The sequence below is a fragment of the Chiloscyllium plagiosum genome, chromosome 10, assembly GCF_004010195.1.
Source record: "Chiloscyllium plagiosum isolate BGI_BamShark_2017 chromosome 10, ASM401019v2, whole genome shotgun sequence".
Lineage (NCBI taxonomy): Eukaryota > Metazoa > Chordata > Chondrichthyes > Orectolobiformes > Hemiscylliidae > Chiloscyllium > Chiloscyllium plagiosum.
This window is the reverse complement of record NC_057719.1, coordinates 56985512-56994904: the sequence shown is the minus strand read 5'-3', so window position 1 is coordinate 56994904 and position 9393 is coordinate 56985512. Positions and strand designations below refer to the sequence as shown.

Genomic DNA, 9393 nt, shown 5'->3' with positions numbered 1-9393 from the left:
TCTCAGATCGATCTCTTTCCTCACTATCTCCCTTGTCCCACCCCTGCCACCTTACTAGTTTAAATCCTCCCAATCAGTTCTTTTTTTGTGTGTGTGAAGGGGAGGGTAGGGACTAAATCAAATTGTTGGTGGGGGAAGACACCTGTTTACTTTTTTTTCATGTGTGTGTGTGCAGGTGTAGGACACAGTGAAGAACAACAAGTGCATAAATCTTTATTTATATTCCACCACCAGGAAGAAAGGAAACACCAGACTGGCCAGTGACAAGCAGTGCCCTTCTCGACAAAGGGCAATGCTGCGTGAGACACTTCTGGTTTTTTTTTTAGCAATGCTGTGTTTTTTTCATCATGTTGACACTCCTGTTTGTTTATTTATTTTTTCTTAGTTTAAATCCTCCCAAGCAGTTCTAGCAAATTTCCCTGCCAGTATATTAGTCCCCTTTCAATTTAGGTGCAATCCGTCCTTCTTGTACAGGTCACTTCTACCACAAAAGGAATTGAAATGATCCAAAAATGGGAATCCTTCTCCCATAGACCAGCTCCTCAGCCATGCATTCATCTGCTCTATCCTCCTATTCCTGCCCTCACTAGCTCATAGCACTGGGAGTAATCCAGATATTACTACCCTTGAGGACCTCCTTTTTAAATTTCTGCCTAACTCTCTGTAATCTCCCTTCAGAGTCTCAACCTTTTCCCTAGGGCACTGTTTCTGAACACATCTAAAACCTTTGCAGCAATGTCGATAATTTGAATTCCCAAATAGAGATAAATGGATCTGATTTTAATTGGCGTTGATTACCAAGACATGGTTAGAAATGATTAAGACTAGAACTAAATATTCAAAAATGTTTGTAATTTAGTAGGGAAGGGCATAAAACATACACGGAATAGTGTAGGTTAGATGGGCTTCAGATTGCTATGACAGGTTGGCACAACATTGAGGGCCGAAGGGCCTGTACTGCGCTGTAATGTTCTATATTCTAAAAAAAACAAAATGAAGATGCACTCAGAATAAGGGATAAGATCTGTACTTTGAGGGAGGATCTTCGATCAAAGGATCAAGATATCGAATCAGTTTTGGTGGACCAGTTTTATAGGCCACGAACAGTAGGAGCAATGTGGGGCACAATATAGTTAAAAATCACATAACACCAGGTTATAGTCCAACTGATTTATTTGGAAGTGCAAGCTTTTGGAGCATTGCTGCTTTGTCAGATAGCACGATGTAAGTCGGGAAATTAGAGGTACCTGTAACATGGGTAATCTAGTATTAATGGCCATCCATGTAGACTCCTATCAGCACTAATGCAGTGAAGAATTAATTCTTCATGTGTGTACAAGAATCAGTTTTGCAGCAGTATGTTGAAGAACCAATTTGGAAACAAGCTGTTTTAGATTGGTTTTATGTAATGTGAAAGGGCTAATTAATCCTGCTGTAAAGGAGCCTTTAGGGAATGGTAACCACAATGACAGAATTTTATATTATTTTAAAATGGTATAATTCACTCAGAAAATGGTTGTCTTAAATCTGAACAAACAAAACTATGACGTGGCAAAATTGATAACAGTGGATTTGGAAAATTTCTATTGCTAATTTCTCAATCCTTATTTTCTTAGGTAGCCATGATGCGGAGGTGCTGGTGTTGGACTTGGGTGGGCAAAATCAGAAGTCATGCAACACCAAGTTATAGTACAATAGGTTTATTTGAAATCACAAGTTTCAAAGTGCTGCTCCTTCATCACTCCATCTGATTTCCTTCTTTTCTTAGTCATTCTTTATTAGTTTCTAAAGTCTGTCCATTCATCTGATCCTCCATCAATTTTGGCATTAATTATGCTTTTTCTTTAAATTTTATACAATTACTAATATCCTTATTGAACCACGTGTTGTGCATCCTTCTCACAGACTTTTCTGCTCCATAAAATACTCTCCTTAAATGACTTCTGTTTCTCAGCAGTGTTACCTTTTTAACATATTTGAGCCAATACATGTCTTCATACCCCTATAAATGTCTTTGTTTAAGTTTAAAACTTTCTTCTCTCTTCAAACTTATTATGGAATTCATTGATTTATGATCAGTTATGCTTAATTGCTGTTTTACTTTGAGGTCATTCATTTATCTTGTCTCGTTGCACTTTACTAGGTTTAATACAGCCTTCTCCCTAGTTGGCCTTAAAATATACTGCTTTACGAAATCTGTCCTGAAAACACTGTCACCTATAAGGCTTCCTTTGTCAATCTGATTTGCAAAATCTATATGAAAATTTAAGATCACCTGTGATTTAATGCAGTACCTTTCTCTACATGGTTCCATTATTTCTTACTGGATGTTCTGTAGGTACTGTTGAGAGCCTCTAAGCTATTCCCAGCAAGTGACTTGTTTGCTATTTCTTTCTCTCCCTAAATCGATTCTACACCTTGATCTCTAAACTGAGGTATTTTCTCTCACCATTATACTAATGTAACTCCAAATTTAAAGCTAGCCCCACCACCTTTTCCTAGCCTCCTGCCCTGCTGAATACTTAGGCTCCAGCCTTGGTGGTCTTGCAACCATCTCTGAAATGACTACTGGTCATTCATTTTGATTAATGCTCTTGGTTCTTGTGGTTTGAAAACTGTACACTTTCTGGTGCAGTGTTAAGATCTGCCTCTATATTTTCTTGCAGATTCCAGCCTTACATTCTGGTGCATTCTTGAGTTCTTAGCACAGTTCAGGTGAAGGTCACCCTAATTTTTCCCAGTACTGGTACTGGAGCCCCACGAGTTTCCCACACCAGTCTCTGAACCATAATCCCTAATCTTATTTGCCCAACACCAATTTGCTCTTGACTAGTCTATTACATTTGTGGTTATACTTGCTAATTTCGTCTCTGGTTGCTCACAATCTCTGTGAAAGAGGCAGTGAGTACGAGGCAAGTAGAAAGGGTTAATAAAATATTGTTAAAAATATGTTGTTATTTTATTTACAATAAAGGTATTGGGAATTTCTGTATTTAACTTTTTAGAGCATACTTTTTGGGCGGGAAAGTTCCGAAGGAACCTATAACTTAAGGGGAAAATCTGACTCACTTATAGCTGTTTCATTTTAAGGGAGGAATTACTGGGATCTGCAAGTAACTTCTGTTAATAGTTATATAAATGTAAAATGTTTCAAATTTTGCTTGATGTTAGTGCATCCCAGGAAATATTGTTTTTTAAAAATTATTTACGCATTTTTTCTTGAAAATAAAAGAATTAAGGAATCTGATAAATAAAACAAGATCTTATATGACTGAGAAATGAACTCGTAGGTATTCAGCCACAGTTGCAACGCCCATGATACAGTCATTGATGTCTGATAAGTGAATGCGAACTTTCTTTAGAATTAAATTATGCTGGAGGCTTGGGTGTAGTCCTTTGAAAACTCTGATAGGAATTTTGCACCATGATTAAACCAGTTTCTAAAATGTATTTACTTGTTTACATTCAACTAAGATGTAGACTTCTGAAAATTAGTATCACTCACTTATTTAGAGAGTGATTCTGTTAAATGCAGCACATAGTTTGTAAAGTGTTTTTAAATTTGCAAAGTCTTGCGTTGTCTAAAACATCAAAAGAGTTCTTTCCTGCGTGCTGCATGTCCACAGTAAAGTATTCCCATTAAATATGAACTTGCAAACCAATTCCTGACTAAATTACAAAATTGAATTACCGGTTGGCTATATCTTTGCTGCTTTGAGATTTGACTGTTCAAATCCACTCATCAAAAACTGGACATCCAAATTATGTCCTGTGAATACAGTGTAATCTTCGAACTCTAGCAAAAAGTCCCTTCATACATCAGCAGCTCACTTCTGTTATTACACTTTTTTTCTGGTTTGTGCTCAGAAAGGTTGGGAGAGAGTTTTCTTTGCATTTTTATCAACTTGGTGAATTGAATTTAAATTGGATATCAAAATCTGTTGAGAGCAGCATTTGGAAACCCAGAAACTGATGGGAACATTGATTATGCAATGTTCTTGTGTCACATGAAGTCAAGTTGAATATCCTGATTAAGTTGTCCAATTTATTCAGTTTTGTCATTTAATCAGTTTGATAGTGTGGACAAGCCAGCCATAAATAATTTAATCTCTCATAGCTTGCCATTTGGACATACATATCATGTAGAGTAGTTTTAAGAAAATGCTTCTGGTTTCATGATGCTATTTGGTATTAATTGGGTAAATAGGAGATAAAGGAAAAGACAAGATTCAAGAAAACAGGTTGTACATTGAAAAGTAGTATCATATATTAATATTAATGTTTCATAGCATCATACAGTATAGAAGAGACCTTTGGGCCATTGTGTCTGTACCAAAAATGCTACCTAAATCGACACTTATTGCATTTCAAGTTCTCATCCCACGATGTAATAGTTGAACAATACAAATGTACAGGAATGTATCTTGCATACTAACCTATCTGTTGTTGGAAAGGATCTTTGAAGTGAGGCAAATCATGTAAATTATTTGTGTCAAAGGAAAATGAACTTCTATTTATGGTGTCTTTCATTACACCTGACTGTAAAATGCTTGGGACACCCAGCGGACAGCTTTTATAGTGTAGCCCCTATAATGTTGTAATCATAGGAATCGTCCATTAACAGTAAGTGTAGTAATGCCTAACTCATCTGCTTGAGTGATGTTGGTTGAGGGATAAATAGTGGCCAAGCCACTGAGGAAAAATAGTGCAATGGAATATGTTTATGCCTGCCTGAAAAAACACATTCGGCCTCAGTACTACATTTAGTATTAAGTGAAAGTCTCTGTAATGATATCTAAACACAGAATGTTCTGACACTGGCATTAATGCTACCATCTGAGCCATGGCTAACGTCATGACATATAACATTTTGTTTTTATTTTATATGTGTCTGTCATTGCTCACTTGAAACCTAAACTGTATACTAATAATACAGGTACACCCAACACAGATTTTTATCAGGTTAGTAGGAGAGTCTGCTGTCCCCAAACTTGTATTTTAACCCTGACTTAAATATTTACTATAATGCTTCCACAAGATCAGTGCAGAAAATAGGTCAGGCAGTGTCAATAGTGTGAAAAACTGAGTTAACATTTCAGGCCTATGTTGTTTCATATGAACTGGGAAAAGTTTAAAAATGCAAAAACAAAATACTACAGGTGTTGGAACTCTGTAGTCAAACGTTTCAAGCCAGTGAATGCTGGGGGCAAGAAGACCAGAGAAAAAGGAGGTCTGTAATAAGGTGGAGACCAAAGGACATTGAATGAGAAAAGATTACCTATTGCTATGGTATGGCAATGAATATAGTGAAGAAACAAAGATTGTGCTCAAACAAGGTATGAATTGGTGACATGAGAATCGTTTTCAAAATGACATATGAAGAGATAAAGAAAAGAAAGAAGCTGGATTCAGTCAGTGAAATTAGGACAGTGCAGATCAAGATGGAGGGAGAGGTTATGATTTATAGTTGTTGAATTCAGTGTTGAGTCTGGAAGGCTGTTAAGTGCCCAGTCATAAGGTAGGGCTCTGTTTCTGAGTTTGCAATAAGTATTGTTAGAATGCTTTAGTAGGCCTTGGACAGAAAGTTCAACCTCTCTTTCTGAAAAAAACAAAATCCTTTGACACAATTGTCCTTCCCTTTGAATCTATCGTCACCTCGCATCTTTCCTAGAGCACCATATTTGAATCCATCCATTCATATTCAGCCCCTCCCACATTATCAAACAGCCCTTTGGATGTCACCTGTGACGAGAAATTACAAGCTCTTAGTTTAACATCTGTTGTATGGAAAATGGTGGAAACGATTAATTAAGAAGTTATAGCAGGGACCCAGATATGTTCAAGGTAATTGGACAGTGTCAACATGGCTTTGGGAAATCATGTTTGACCAGTCTTTGAGAAGGTAACATGTGCTGTGGATAAAGGGAAACCAGTGATTAAACTTATTTAGATTTATAGAAGGCTTTTGCTAAGGTTCCACATCAGGTGGTTGTGGTGGGGGTGGAATAAAGCTCGTGGTGTCAGAGGTAACATTGGCATGGATACAAGATTGGCTGACCAACCAGAAAGTACACATGAATGGGCCTTGTAGGTTGATAGGATGTTGATGGTGTGCCACATGGATTGCTGCTGGGCTCTCAAATGTTTATAAATTACTTGGATGAAGAGACAGAAGCTATGCTTATTGAGCTTTTTGACGCCACAAAGATAGGAAAGTAAGCTGTAAAGAGGACACAAAGATATTGATACATTAGGTGAGTGGTCAAAAATGTGGCAAATGAGGTATAATGTGTGAAAATTGAATAAAAAGTAACATGATCTAAATGATGAGAGATTGCGAAGCTCTGAAATACAAATACAATTGGGTGTCCTTGCTTGACTGCAAACTGTTAACGTGCAGATTTAGCAAGTAATAGAAAAAGCTTTTTTTTAAATCTAGTCCTCGGGGAATTGAATCTCTCAGTTATGGAGGTAATACTTCCGTTGTACTGGAGACACTGCATCTGGAGAACTATGTATATTATTGGTCACCTTATTTAAGAAAGGTTTGAAATGCATTGGAAGCAGTTCAGAGGAGGTTTACTAGAAACCAGGAATATACAGGTTGTCTTATGAAAAAAGACTGGACAGGCTATGCTTGTATCCACTGGAATGTAGACATTACTTGATTGAAACATACAAGATCCTGAGGTGCCTTGACAGGATAGGTGTAGAGAGGTTGTTTCCCCTATATTTAGAATTCACTGTTTGAAAATCAGGGACCATCCATTTGAAACAGACATGGCAAATTCTTTTCTGAGCTTTTTGAGTCTATGGAACGCTCTTCCTGAAAGATTGTGGAAGCAAAGGACTTGAATACTTTAAAGCAGAGGTACATAGATTCTTGTTAAGCAAGGGGTTGAATGATTATCTGGGTAAGTCGGAATTTGGAGTTTAGGTCACAATTGAATCAACCATGATCTGAATGAGTCGTGGAGCAAGCTAAGTGGCCTCCTCTGATATGTCCATTTCTAAGAGCTATTCTCATTAAGCCTAGATAGCTTTGTTTGCTGCCAAAAAACGTTACTCTTAGACAACTGAGATCCCAGAATAAAATCTGGATTGATAGGTCTTTTTAAATTTAGCATGGAGGTCAGTAATTGAAACATAAGCATGCAAAGCTACAGATTTTCTTTTAATACTAAAGACATTTGTTACACAGGAAGAAATAAACTCAAAAACAGATCAAGCTATCTAAATATACAATATAGTTTGAAAAATGTTTAAGTTCACAGTAAGACAGTCTCATCCATTGTCCAACATTATTCTATGATAGCAATTCAAACTCCTGAGAAATTTCTCTCAAAACCAGAACTTTAGTTTTAACACAATTGCTTCTGCCCAGTTTTGTCCTGTGAAATGTGAATGCTACTTACGCAAATACCCATGACAAGGGAAAGCTTAGATTTTTTTCTGTCTTAACAATCTGCAAAGTTCTATTCAAACACTCCTGGACTTGAAGTTTCATAAACTTTCACTTCATTGGAACTGAACTTTTCCAGAATGTCTGATACTCCTTTCTCGGAGATAAAATATATATGCTTCTGACTCGAATTATGTCTCCTTCAAAAACTGTTCCTAAAAGATTTTAGTCTTTTTGTTTGCAAACTAAAATCGATCCTTGATTGTTTTAAACTATGAGCAAGCTGATGCCTTCAGTGTATACATTCCCTGTTGTAAAACCCACAATGTCAATAGCCTTTCATTAACAGTAGAGGGGTTTTGCAGTCACATATATTGTATATTTAGATAGCTTGGTCTGTTTTTATTTATTTGAGTTTATTTTGCTTCTATGTAACAAATGTCTGTTTAGTATTAAAAGAAGATCTGTAGCTTTGCATGCTTATGTTTCAATTACTGACCTCCATGCTAAATTTAAAAAGACCTATCAATCCACATACATACTGTATTAGGTCACCATTCAGATTCAAAAAGAATCAACACTAAAAGTGATACCAACATATATATAGATTACACACTTTTCATCACATAATTTATCCTCTATTGCTGATAACTAGACTCTTCAACTGAGTTTCATTTGTGATTTTGATATTTGTTCAGTGCCTTTTAGGGCCTATTGAACCAATTTTGGCTCAATTGGGTTGTTTGACTTATTTAAAATAATAGAAAGTAGGATTGGTGGCAGCACTGTATATCAATCTCAAGTCAAGTGGTGATTTCTCAACATTTGACATTATAAGAGAAGAGTTTTCAGTTTAAAAGATTTTTCTTTATATCCATCACTGCTGTGCTGAAAGAGTTCAGGAAATCTGCATGTGCCAAGACCACACAACAAGTGAAGAGCACGAGACCATCTCTTTCTCTCAAAGCAAGCTCAAATTGTTCAACTACAGAAGCCATCACATATGCTTTATTCTGAATTCAGGGGTTCATGTCTTCACTTGAGCAACAAACAACTTGAGCAAATGGCCCAGTGGTATACCACAGAGACTTGCGCCTTTTAAATGTTTTTTGTATTTGCTTTAATTTTGGTATTTGTAATTTTTTTGGTTAATTTTTCGTTTAGATATAGATTAGATTCCCACAGTGCGGAAACAGGCCCTTTGGCCCAACAAGTCCACACCGACCCTCCGAAAAGTAACCCACCCCGATCCATTTCCCTCTGACTAATGCATCTAGCACTATGGGCAATTTAGCACTGCCAATTCACCTGACCTGCTCATCTTTGGACTGTATGAGGAAACCGGAGTACCCGGAGGAAACCCATGTGGATGTGGGGAGAATGTGCAAACTCCACACAGACAGTTGCCTGAGGCTGGAATTGAGCCTGGGACCCTGGTGCTGTGAGCCACCATGCTGCCCAATTTTTTTTTTGAAGAGAGATAAGCAAAGAAAAAAATAGAAACCTCAGCAAAAGCTTGACATAAACTAATGTGTCCTATTTAAATAAAAGCTTAATACTTTTAACTTGAATCGCACAAATTTAAAAAAGAGGTTAAAGGAACCAGATAAATTTGCAGTTTGTCGGCAATGCTGTGGACATGCTCAGTGGTTGTGACAGGTTTCTTCCCACCTTCATCCATGACTCTGTCAAGATGTTGCTCTCACCTTCTCACCAACCACATTTTAAGTTTCCTGGTTCTAACACACTAATTTTCACTATGAATACCAATCTCTGCATAGTTTCACTTTCTGCCAGTTATTCCTTCAGTGGAGGCCCAACCAATCTGACCGAATTTTTCCCACATTGAATAACTTGCACTTCAATTCACTCACTTCCTCCAAGTAAAACTATGGGATTCCACATAGGGCCTGGTAATATCTGTTTTTTTTAATGGAATTTGAAGAACATTCTCTGTTTTAATCCTACTCGGGCACCCTCCTACTTATGCC

The 9393-nt window shown here is 37.1% G+C and overlaps 1 protein-coding gene across 11 annotated transcripts in view; it reads left to right on the top strand.

Annotated features, from left to right (window-relative positions):
- Window positions 1-9393, top strand: part of ralgapa1 (Ral GTPase activating protein catalytic subunit alpha 1) — a 311644-nt gene that overhangs the window by 35625 nt on the left and 266626 nt on the right. The gene's annotated exons all lie outside the window — the stretch shown is intronic.